The sequence below is a fragment of the Erinaceus europaeus genome, chromosome 3 (genome assembly GCF_950295315.1).
Source record: "Erinaceus europaeus chromosome 3, mEriEur2.1, whole genome shotgun sequence".
Classification (NCBI taxonomy): Eukaryota; Metazoa; Chordata; class Mammalia; order Eulipotyphla; family Erinaceidae; genus Erinaceus; species Erinaceus europaeus.
Genome location: NC_080164.1, coordinates 173,648,239 through 173,661,168, shown reverse-complemented (window position 1 = coordinate 173,661,168; position 12,930 = coordinate 173,648,239).

The window sequence follows — 12,930 nt, the reverse complement described above, 5'->3', positions numbered from 1 at the left end:
AGAAATAGCTGGTTGGAATACTGCAGGAAAACAAAAAGATCTGAGACAGAATTCAACACAGAACATACAAACACATTCTAATTATGTGAGCATCTATTTGAGAAAGGTCATTGGAGAAGCAAAGAAGCCAGAATAGAATGCCAAGAGAGATTCATGCTTCCTGTCCTGCCTTTAATCTCTATTCTGTGCTTCTCCTAGTCAGCTTTTATTTTCTTCTTTTCTCTGTTATTGTTCAGTTAATGGTTTCTAGTACTGTTGTTGGCACATGGGTATAATTTTCCATCTTATCATGATAGGTGTTTGCAAAACACTCTCAGCCCCAGAGTAGGTCATTTTATACCATCATACTCTCTTATCACTTAGATCAAGAGAAAAGAAGTAGTTCCAAAGCATAAATAAAAGAAATGGAATTAAAATAAGTAAATAAACTTCTAATATATGTTAAATGTATTCATATAATTATGTATATGACTTATGTGTCTATATATGCACATATGTACTTGAATTAAACATAATCAAGGCACAAAGGAAAATATTCTAGAATCTATTCTAAAATGTTCAACATGAAAATTTGATAGATTTAATAAATATAACTCAAAGATATTATCCAATAGCCACACACATTGTAGAGATAGAAACAATTCTAATATAATTTATATTTTATTAGAAATTCTAATATAATTTATATTACCTGGATATCTACTAAGATTGACTTAGCTAGAAGGAATGATGACAGAATTCATACAGCTGACATGTAACTACTTGATAATAATTCGAATCAAGGGTTGAGATACACATGGGGTCACCAAGTTATAGATCATACTTCAGGAAGTCAGTGAAATCTCCAACTGATATTCAAAAAAATACTGAATGTTTATTTTGATGAATTCAATCATATGATTGAATACTCATTTTTTTAAACTACAATTGTATAGAGATATTTTCTCCCAGTAAATCTATATATACAACCACCGTAAATACATATTTTATTTTATTTTATTATTTATTTATGAGAAAGATAGGAGAGAGAAAGAACCAGACATCACTCTGGCACATGTGCTGTCAGGGATCGAACTTGGGACCTCATGCTTGAAAGTCGAAAGCTTTACCATTGCGCCACCTCCCGGACCACACATATTTTATTTTTAATGTACATATTCTTGGTTTTATAAGGGAGGATAGTAGGTTTTATGGAGTAAGAAAGAATAATTTTGGCCATTCTATGTAGAATTTATACAAGTTTACACATTGGAGAGACAGACAGTTTTCACTGAATCCATTCATTTCACAGACTGAATGATGGTCAGTAATTTAATACTCAGTTTCTTCCCTCTCAAGAACTAAAAATTTACTTGGAGGATGAAACAAATACTAACAAAATACAAAGAACTGGAAAAAATAGATTTTTTTCTTTCAACAAATGGCAACAAAACTCATAGGATGTGTTCTGGGACTGAATAGGTTTACTGCATGGTAAATAAATGACTTCAACAGAATCTAGGATATCATAGATTAGTACCAATAGTGCTGAAGATAGAATCCAAAACTACTCTGACAGCTGTTAGACTATAAGGAAAAAAGACTATCAAAATTGCCATTCTTGAAATGACAGAAATTATATTAGATTGTTGGAAAAGTCATGGTGGTTTTTTTTTTCCAAAGCAATAATGTATCATAACTTTTTCAATAACCCAATATTATCTAACAAGTTTTTTTTTTTTTTTGCTTCAGTGCCTGCACTCAAATCCACTGCTCCTACAGGCCATTTTCCCTTTTGTTGCTCTTGTTGTTTATCGTTGTTGTCATTACTATTGTTGTTATTGGCTATTGTTGTTGGAAAAGACAGAGAGAAATTGAGAGAAGAAGGGAAAACAGAGAGGGGGAGAGAAAAAACACCCGCAGACCTGCTTCACCACTTGTGAAGAGACTCCTCCTGCAGATGGGGAGTCCAGGGACTCAAACTGGGATCCTTGAGCTGGTCATTGAGCTTCATGCCATGTGCACTTAAGCCAATGCCCTAGTGCCTGACCCCCTCTAACAAGGATTTTAAAACAGTGAAATATACTGAATGTACCTGTGTTCCCCCAAATTCCTAACATCCAATGTGGTAACTGGATATGAGGTCACTAGGAGGTAATTTCTAATTCAAATCAGTTATATGAATGAGCCCCTGGTCAGATGGAATTAGCCGATTTATGAGTTACCAGACAGCCTGGTTCCACCACACTCACATTCTCTCCCTGTTATCTGAAGATAAAGCAAGAAGGTTGTGGGTTGCAAACCTAAAAGTTCACATAAGAGCTTAATTGTACTGATAGCCTGATCTTGAGCTTCCGGTTTCCAAAACTATGTGCAAAAATTCTGTGGTTTAAACTTGTCAGATCCTTGTGCTTTGTTATGGCAGGTCAAGGTGATTAAGACAGGCAACTGTCATTAAAATGTCCCAGCAGGCAAGGACCAACCTTAAAAAGTAAACCAGAAATACTCAGCAATGAAAAAAATACACCAAGTTGAAATAAATGAAAAGATAGCGAAAATCTCAGTGAAAACAAACAAACAAACAAACAAAAAAAGGAAACAGAATACCAGGAACCACAGAGATCACAAAAAGAAGAACAAGAAATATCTTGGTCATGTGATCAGAGTTCCACAAGGAAAGAAATCTGAAATTACACTGATACACTATTAGCGTCACTACAGGTATACAGAAGATAAACACAGTAGATTCAGGAAATATAGTACACAATAAAAAAAATTAATTAATTTTGACCATAAGAGCCAATGTAAAATAACAAAGAAAAGAAAAGAATTTAAAAAATTTCCAGATTATGGCCAACAGAGAATTCAACTAGAAGAACTTCTACTTTGCCTTATGTGCAACCCAGGTTTAAGCCCAGTCCCAACAGAATTGGGGTAAGGTGAGATTTTTGGTTCTGAGGTATTCTCCTTTTGTATCTCTGATTCTTTCTTTATATCTGAAAAACACAGGCTGCTGCAGTGAAGTCCCAGTTGCAACAAAAATGGATGGATGAATGAATGAATGAATGAATGAATATAAATTAATAGTATCCAGATTAAAATTAATAAAGCACTGTGAAGTTGCTCTGTGGTAGAGAAGTGCCCTTTAAGAATGATACTCTGATTTGATTCCTAGCAGCACATCAGAGAGTTGTGTCCATGTGAACTGGGACACAGTACATTCTAAAAATAAAAATGAGGGGCTAGTAATCACTCAGCTGATAGAGCACATGTCCCTTTGTATGTGGATGGGTTCAAGCCCCTAGTTCACAAAGCAGTCAAACAGTGGTATCTCCCTCGCTGTCTGTCTGTCCTTGTGTATTTCTGTCACTCAATCTTTATCAAATAAAACAGAAGAAAAATTTAAAATGGTCTTTAGGAATATTGGTGTCATGTGAGCACCTAGCACTAGCATTAACACTGGAGGCAAATAAATATTTTTAAATGAAAATTACACCAGAGAATTGACTTAACTCACCCACTGTCAGGCTAGCTTCGCGGACGGGAGAGAGAGACGACCAGGGACTCATGGCTGAGTGGTATGTAGTTCAGTCTTTATTCATGTGGAGCGCAGTACAGTCTAAGCTATCTCTAATCACAATCCTGTCCTTATGTATCCTGAGGCAGAAGCGTCAGGTCCAAAGAGAATGTACGTAGGCTTGGGGGTGGGGAGAAGGAAAAAGCTTGCAAAACAATGAGGATTAAACCAATGCCCTGCAGGCAGGGCGGTGCTTAGTTAACAGTGGTTATGTAAATAGAATACAGTGTTAAGCAGGGGGGATTAAACCAATGAAACAGAAGGGGTCTTAGAAGCAGAATTTAGAAGCAGACCAACAACCCACCCATGCATAACCTACCTACCCACCCACGCACAAAATCTTGGATTGGAATCCCTGACATCACATACAAAATAATAATATAGAAGCCTGGGAGGCGGTCCAGCCCATACAACAATGAACTTGTAAAATGAGTTCCTGAGTTTGAATTCTTTCACATTTGCCAGAGAAATGTTCTGATTCCTCCCTCTCTCTCTCTCTCTCCTCCTCCTCTCTCCTTCTTAGTAATGAATAAGTAAATCCTTAAAGTATAATAATCTGAACTTCTATCACACACACACACACGCACATAAATTTTACTTTGTAATGGGAAAGAATCTAAGTCAAGATATATACACACTTTACAGATTGAAAGGATATATTTACAACCAAGTGGTAAGCAACATTTTAAGCAGACATCCAGAGGGAATAAGTATACAGAAATTTTTGATAAGTTACTTAGAATCAAATATTTTTAAATTATGCTCTATATAATTCTGTGAAAAGGGGGCCAGGCAGTAGTACACCGGATTAAGTGCACATAGTACTAAGCACAAGGAGCCTAGGATCCCAGAGGAGTCACTTCATAAGTGGTGAAGCAGGTGTGCAGATGCCTATCTTTCTCTCCCCCTCTCTATCTTCCACTCTTCTCTCAATTTTTCTGTCCTATAAAGAAGATCTGAAAGGGAAACTAAAAGCAGGACCTGACCAAATTGTAAGTAGGGCACCAAAGTAAAATCCCTGTGGTGAGGGGTAGACATGCAGCTTCCTGGGCCAGTGGGGGGTGGGAGTGGGTGGGAGGGATGGGTCACAGTCTTTTGGTGGTGGGAATGGTGTTTATGTACACTCCTAGCAAAATTTAGACATATAAATCAGTAGTTAATTAATATGAGAGGGGGAAAATCAATTGTATGTCTCAAAGTTTCTCAAAACACAAACTGAATCTTTTTAATATATAGACTGTGTATTTGATATGCGGACTCTCTCAAAAGCCTAGACCAAGTAGATTAGAAGCATCCAATAGCACAGCTATATACAAGATACAGAAAACCCTAACAAAAGGACTTTTCAAAGTTAACCCAACTACCAAATAATGTGATGATAACATTAACTATCGATTGTCTTTTTGAACCCTAAGACAGCAGGAACCTCACATCTCCACTATAGAGCCCCTACTTCCCCCAGTCCTGGAACCCTTGGATAGGGCCCACTTTCCCGTATGCCTCTCTCAATCCATATCAAATAATATTGCATCCGCCGATCACAACCTAACCAACGCAACGATTGCCACCTCAACATGCTTCACCTCAGACTGTGTCCAGAGACTTCACGTGTGGAATGACAACCCTTCAGCTTCATTACTCGGGTGAGACCTTTCCTTTCATAGTACACTCTAATTTCATCTCAGGTGGTTCACTTTCTAACAAAGTCCCAAAACCTAGATATACACCAGTTTCTGTGAGAGAGAGCTTATGTGCACATGTATCCATAAACTACTGCAAAATATATACCTGAAAGCAGAAGTACACTAGAGTTTGCAGTGAGTACCTCCCTAACACTTCCTCTCCGCTATTCCAAGCTTTGGGTCCATGATTGTTCAACATTTTGTTTGGCTTTGTATGTTAACTCTCTTTTCAATCACTGGTTCCAGATGCCATCAGGATGTTAGCAAGGCTTCCCTGGACTGAAGACCCCACCAATGTGTCCTGGAGCTCAGCTTCCCCAGAGGCACACCCTACTAGGGAAAGAGAGAGGCAGACTGGGAGTATGGACCGACCTGTCAACACCCATGTTCAGCGGGGAAGCAATTACAGAAGCCAGACCTTCTACCTTCTGCAACCCACAATGACCCTGGGTCCATGCTCCCAGAGGGACAGAGAATGGGGAAGCTATCAGGGGAGGGGGTGGGATATGGAGATTGGGTGGTGGGAATTGTGTGGAGTTGTACCCCTCCTACTCTATGGTTTTGTTCATTAATCCTTTCTTAAATAAAAAAATAATAATAATAAAACATTAATCCCCAAATAAAGAAATTTTTAAAAATCAAAAAAAAAAAGAATTAAAGAAAAAAAGAAAGAAAGAAAGAAAGAAAAGAAGGAAAAGAGGCCTCCAGGAGCAGTGGGTTCATAGTGCAGCTTCAAGCCCTAGTGATAATTCTAGAGAAAAAAACAAAAACAAACAAAACAAAACAAAAAGACAACTGTGAAAAGAAAAAGACGAAAGCCACATCCTAGTAAAAAACTGCAAAGCTTTATCCAGATCATGTAAACAGTTCATAATAACCAGGCAAATTCAAAATCGATTCATTTCAAAACTGATTTTCAAATGAACAAAACTTGAACAATATTCCACCAAAGTTAAAAGGATCTATTCTGGGGGTGAGAGTGTTTTGAAAACACTTGTCATGGAAAAACAGGGAATTATATCCACGTGCCCACAACTGTACTGTAAACCATTCACCAAACAATAAAAAAAAAAAAAAAGAAAAAGAGGAAGTCTCGGGTGGTAGCACAGCAGGTTAAGCACACATGGCACGAAGCGCAAGGACCGGCTTAAGGATCCGGGTTCGGGTTCGAGTCCCCGGCTCCCCACCTGCAGGGGAGTCGCTTCACAGGCGGTGAAGCAGGTCTGCAGGTGTCTGTCTTTCTCTCCCCCTCTTTTTCTTCTCCTCCTCTCTCCATTTCTCTCTGTCCTATCTAACAATGATGACATTAATAAAATGATAACTACAAGAACAACAAAAAACAAGGGCAGCAAAAGGGAAAATCAATAAATATAAAAAAGAAAAAGAAAAATTAAAAGGGGACTAGGAGAAGCAAAAAGTAGAGAATAAAGGCAGGACAGAAAAGAGGAATCTCTCATTTGCCCTCTTTTCTGGATTGTTTGTCCAATGACCTTTCTCAAATTAGAATGTGTTTGAATGTTCTGTGTTGAATTCTGTCTAAAGTCTTTTTGTTTTCCTGCAATATGCCAAAGAACATGAAAAGGGACTCAATCACATTAGATACTGGGTAAGTCAATATGAAAACCACAGGAAATACCAATGAACTTGCTGAAACTAAAAATATTGACAATATCAAGTTTTGATTAATATGTAGAGCCACTGAAGTGATTACACAGTGCAAGGAGTGTAAGCAGGAAAGCTACTTTGGAGTACCTAAAAATAACTTCTGGTGTGTCTTGTGAATTTAAATAAACAATTTCTGAATAATGGAATTTCCACTCTTGGAAATGTACCAAATAGAAATGAAAACATATGTTCACACATACATGTGAAAGAATGCTCATAGTCTGCAGATTATCTCCACACTGGAAAGAAGTGATTTACCTGTCGATAAATGAGTAAGCAAACTGCACTATTGATTAATTTAATTGCTATTCAACAACGTAACCATCAAAGTACTATTAAGGAATAACATGTATGGATTCAAAACATTACGGATGGACACAGAAATATAAAGAATTTGCATGCTGTATCTTTCCAGACTAATGAAATTCTAGAGCAGTCAAAACTAATCAATAGTGGAAAATGAAAATCTATGTGGGCTTTATCTGGAATGAGACTGTGGTCTTTAAGCAAAAGAAAGACAAGGAGAGGGCCAGGTTGTGGCACACTGGGTTAGGCATACATCATATGAAGCGCAAGGATCCATGCAAAGAATGTGGGTTCAAGCTCTCAGCTCCCTACCTGCAGGTGGGTCCAAGTGATGAAGCAGGTGCCTTTTTCTCTCCCTCTCTATTCCCACTCCTCTCTCAATTTCTCTCTGTCCTACCCTATAAAGTGGGGGAGAAATGTCTCCCAGGAGCAGTGGATTTGTAGTGCAGGCACCAAGCCCCAGCAATAACCCTGGAGGGAAAAAAAAAAAAAAAAAAGACAAGGAAGGCCCCAGAGACAGAGGAGCAGAGGTCATGGGACTTGCCATGTCAGTGACCTCCTGGCACAACACAGAAATAGTCCTAGCACCAGTGGAATCTCAGTTGCTGCTGTGGTCCTTTTTCCTCCTCTGCCTCCCACACTCTGTCTCTTTAGTTGAATGAAAAAGTGAGCAAGAGCAGTTAAGGTGCACATGCACAAAGTCCCTTCTTCAGGAAAAAAAATATATAGACAAGAAAACTATCTGTAACTATGATGTATTGTCTATCTTCATTATGGTATTAAAAACAGTCTTCTTAGGGGTCAGGTGGTGGTGCACCTGGTTAAGCACACACATTACAGTCTGCAAGGATCTGGGTTCAAGTCCCTGGTCCTCACCTGCAGGAAGAAAGCTTCACAATTGGTGAAGCAAGGCTTCAGGTGTCTCTCTTCATCTTTCTCTCTCTACCTCCTCCACCCCTCTCAATTTCTCTCTGTCTCTATTCAATAATAAATACATAAGTAAAGGTTTGTTTAGGGCTGGGGAGATAGCATAATGGTTATGTAAAGACACATGCCTGAGGCTGCAAGGTCCCAAGTTCAATCCCCAGCACCACCATAAGCCAGAGCTGAGCAGTGCTCTGGTGTCTCTTCCCTCTCTCTGTATCTCTTATTAAAATAAATTAAATATTTAATTTTTTAATGAAAACAGAATTAAAAAAGCAATATTCTACACAATTTTTGAAAATATGAATGGGTATACTTAATGCATAATGGATACTAATGAATATAAATTGTGCCTCATCCAAAGCATATACGTATGCACGTATATATACTTCACACAAAGCATATACGTATGCACTTATATATACTTCACCCAAAGCATATACATATGCACTTATATATACTTCACCCAAAGCATATACATATGCACTTATATATACTTCACACAAGAATGCAATTTGGATTTTGTGTGTGAATGTTTGTGGATGTATACACACATCCATTCATAGAAAAAAGAGAGTGAAACTTTATCAGAATCCTATAGCAATATTTTATGAAGGTCTGGGAGATAGCTCATCCATTAGAACATGAGGCATCAAGCATGAGGCGTAAGTGAAGACTTTGCCTACCTATGCACTATGGTCTTCTCTTCTACTTACGAAGAGGTCTGCCAAAGCCTCTACTGTTTCATTATGAGACAGTTTCTCTGTCTCTGGAACATTTTGCTCTGGGCCACACTTCGGTTCCCTGACCAGGAACTTTGGTTTCTTATGACCGGGATCATAGAGCTTGGGAGATGCACGGAGATTTCTCCTTGGACTTTCTGGATTCCTTCTCCCATGTTTCCTGAGGAAAAGGACTACATTTTGCTCAGGGCCACAGTTTGGTTCTTTATGACTGTGATCGTAGACCTTGGGATATGCATGGGGATTTCCCCTGGAACTTTCTGGACTTCTTCTCGAATGTTTCCCATGGAGAAGGACTACTCTAATTTGAAGAACATTCTCGAGTACCCTGGCAGTTCCCATGTATGGAGACACGTGGTTAGTTCTACTCTCCTGATTGGATTCTTTCTTCAATGGGAAGACGCTTTTAAAAATGGGTGCCTGAAGCAATCCAGCAGGAACAGTCAGAAATACCCTAAATGGAATTTTGAGGACCTTTTTGGACTAGGACGCCCTCCGGGGATTCTTAATCCTACATGGTGAGATCTTGATAATCTGGTTCAAGTTGCGTTTCATAAGAGAATGATTTGAATGACTGAATTTTTGTTTGACATTGACTTAAAAAAAAAAAAGCTGGACACAGCCATAATTTCTAGAGACATCCAGAAACAATCCAAAAAATTGTTTTTTCCCTCCTTTGATTTCTCTTTTACATCTTGACATGAATCTGAAACGTTTAATCCTGAAAACTGTATGAGTTATGGGTGGGGCAGATAGTGCAATGATTATGTTAATTATTCTCATGCCTGAGGCTTTTAACCGTGGTTCTTCTGTTTACCTTTCCACATTTTATTGAGTTTCAACTGTTTAAACAACCTTAAAATCATACTAGAAAGGACTTCCAATTATAATGGAGTTATCAATTATAGTAAACTTCTAATCTGCTACAAGTTTTGTTTGACAAGTAAGTGAATTTCAGCTGTCAAGTCTTCACATGAAAAAGCATCTACTCAAATAGAATTTCTGGAAATCCATTTGGACCCTGTTCTCTGACATCGCCCCCGGAAACCAATGATGTGACCTGGCACGACCTGAAGAAACAGATTCACAGACTCCAAAGATCACTCTCTACAGAAAAGCAGAATTCTGGTGGCTGACATTCCCCATCGAGACAGACGTGCAGCGTTTCATCCTCTGGCATTTTCTTCTGTGGTCAGCTACTTTGGACTGACACCTCCATCGGACTTACTGGTACACGCTGCTGTGTTTCTCAAAGACTAACTTCAGCCAATTGCCTTGAGACTTTATAAACCATGTACCCTCGCCTGCAGGCTCTGCCCCAGAGGCAGAAAACTCCCCCTCCTTATTAGGTTATGCCCACAGAGGCATGAAGTGCCCCAAGAGGCAAGAGATGCCCCCAGAGGCATGAAACGTTCCCAGAGGCAAGAAATGCCCTTTCCCCTGCTAGGCCTTGCCCTTTGAGGCAAGAAAAGCTCCCCTTGGCATCACACTGATTATTGCTGCTCGCCTATTTTGTTTTCCATGTCTTATGCCAGTTCTTTTGAAAATGCCTGTACGATATAGGTTTCTGTTCACCCCACAATGGCCATTAGTTAAAAAGAAAGGGGGAATTGTTGGTATGCATGAGACCCCTTCTGTTTCATTTGGTTTAAATCCCCCCTGCTTAACACTATTCTATTTACATAACCACTGTTAACAAGTTCCACCCTCCCTCCAGGGCATTGTGGTTCAGTGATAGGATTCTCGCCTGCTCTGCCCCTTCTTTGTCACACTCTGATTTTCACCAGTCACTTTTCTCTCCACCCTCTCTATGTCACATCCTGTTTCCACCCTACTTGGCAAGTATATATAAAGACAGCATTGTGAGTTTTAGGGTACTATATTTTGAGTTTAACTTAGCTCGTCTTAGATTGTGCTGCGTCCTGCATGAATAAAGAGATACTGCCTACAGCTCAACCATGAGTCCCTGGTCATCTGTTACCCACCCGTGAAGCCAGCCTGGTGAAAACAACATAACCCATCGAAAACAACACCCCAGGTTCAATTTCTGGCAGCATATAAGAGCATCATAGACAGCACTGGTGATGGAGCAGTGTTATGGTATTGTCCTTTCTTTTCCCTTTGTTTTCAGTGGAATTATATATATTCAAATCTTTGGTCATTCTCTTGTATCATACAAAATGAAATGAAGCATTTGACAGAAACATAATTCTTCTATGAAGTTCATTATAGCATACCATGCAAAATACAGAAATTGATGCTTACCAGATCAGATGCATTGGAAATAATAAAAATAGTAATTGCATTATATTGTCATCACTTTTATGTATTCATTGGGATCAATAGGTTATTATCTTAAAGTGAAATGTTAAATGCATAAAGGAATACCTTCACTGAGGACATTTACAGTAGCAATCGATGGAATGAACACTGATCTTATATGCCAGATAGTTTGCTCCCAATGTTACAGTTTTGGGAAGCTGAGTTATTGTCTCAAAATGTCATTAAGATTCAAATACGGATTTAAAAATACAAAAACAAATAAACAAAAAAAACGAGGTTCTCAGCTCCATCCCCAACAATACAATTGCTAGAGTGATGCTCTGGTTCTCACTTTTTGCTCTCTTCTTATAGCTTATGAAATCAATAAACTAACAAAATACTTTTTTTTTTAATCCACAGCTCCTGCTTGCTGGGGTCAATTAAGACATTGCCAGTCCTGGCCTTTAATCCAGAAGACCTACGTTTCCCTAGACCTAAGTACACTAGACAAGAAAAAAATAAAGGGTGGCTAATAAATAAATAAATAAATAAAAAAGATTCAAACATGGGAGTCAGGAGGTAGCTAGTGCAGTGGGAGGTAGCAAAGCGCAAGGACCAGCATAAGGATCCAGGTTTGAGCCCCCGGGTCCCCACCTGCAGGGGAGTCACTTCACAGGTGGTGAGGCAGGTCTGCAGGTGTCTATCTTTCTCTCCCCCTCTCTGTCTTTCCCTCCTCTCTCCATTTCTCTCTATCCTATCCAGCAAAGACGACATCAATAACAACAATAACAACTACAGTAAAACAACAAGGGTGGCAAAAGGGAATAAATAAATATTTAAATTTTTTTAAAGATTCAAATACATTGGGTATGCTATAAGGACACATGAAAATGATGTATTTCCTTCTCTTCTGCAGTCAGAATGATGGTTATCAATGCTAATTTCCTTTGTAAAAATATAGAACAATCTTCTACATTACGTTTTATAAAGTTGTTACTTCAGCATTTCCATGGGTGTGAGATCCTCTAATGATGCATTTTTATATCTTCCCTGACTCCTAAATCTAGAAAAATCAAACTAGAGATTTGATGTAAATTTTCTTTTATAAGTGTGTCCATTAGTGACAATTAATTGTTTCGAATCTTAATAATATTCTTGGGTCTCTACAGAGTGACTAGGGGAAAGCCCATTGCCTTTTGGTTTCATATCTGTATTGGGGTTAATGTTCCTTACTAAGTGAAAATGTGCTGCTGATTTCACAAGCCCCAAAGTTTTCTACTTTTTTATCAAGTAATTTTCACTGCAGAGAGAATTTGAGATTTCCATGTCACTGATATTTTTCCCCATGTCTCCTTTTGTATAAATGTAGTAAACACCTGGAGATGAATGAAAAAGCAAACCAAGAATATTAGGTACCAGCTTTCAGATCATAGCTTGCCATGGCATGTACTCCTCCGCTTCCATTCCTACTTCAAGCAGATTTATTAACGAAATTTGAAGGGCTTCATAATTTTCAAAGAAAAATACTGCCTCTGGGAGTCAAGGGCCTTTTGTGCTGTGAGCCAAACCTGTCTTCTGGGCTCCAGATACCTCTCAACTTTCTGGTGGGAATTGTGCAACATACCGTTTTTATTAAGGTTAAGAATTATTGGATCAAATGTGGCTCTAAACCCTAATTTTAAGAAATAATTAACAATACATACTTGCAAAACCGTTATGTCTCTCAAGTACCATTTGTTCCTCATTTGAACAGTTTTAAATTTCATGGAGATCTTGCACAGAACACTTGCTA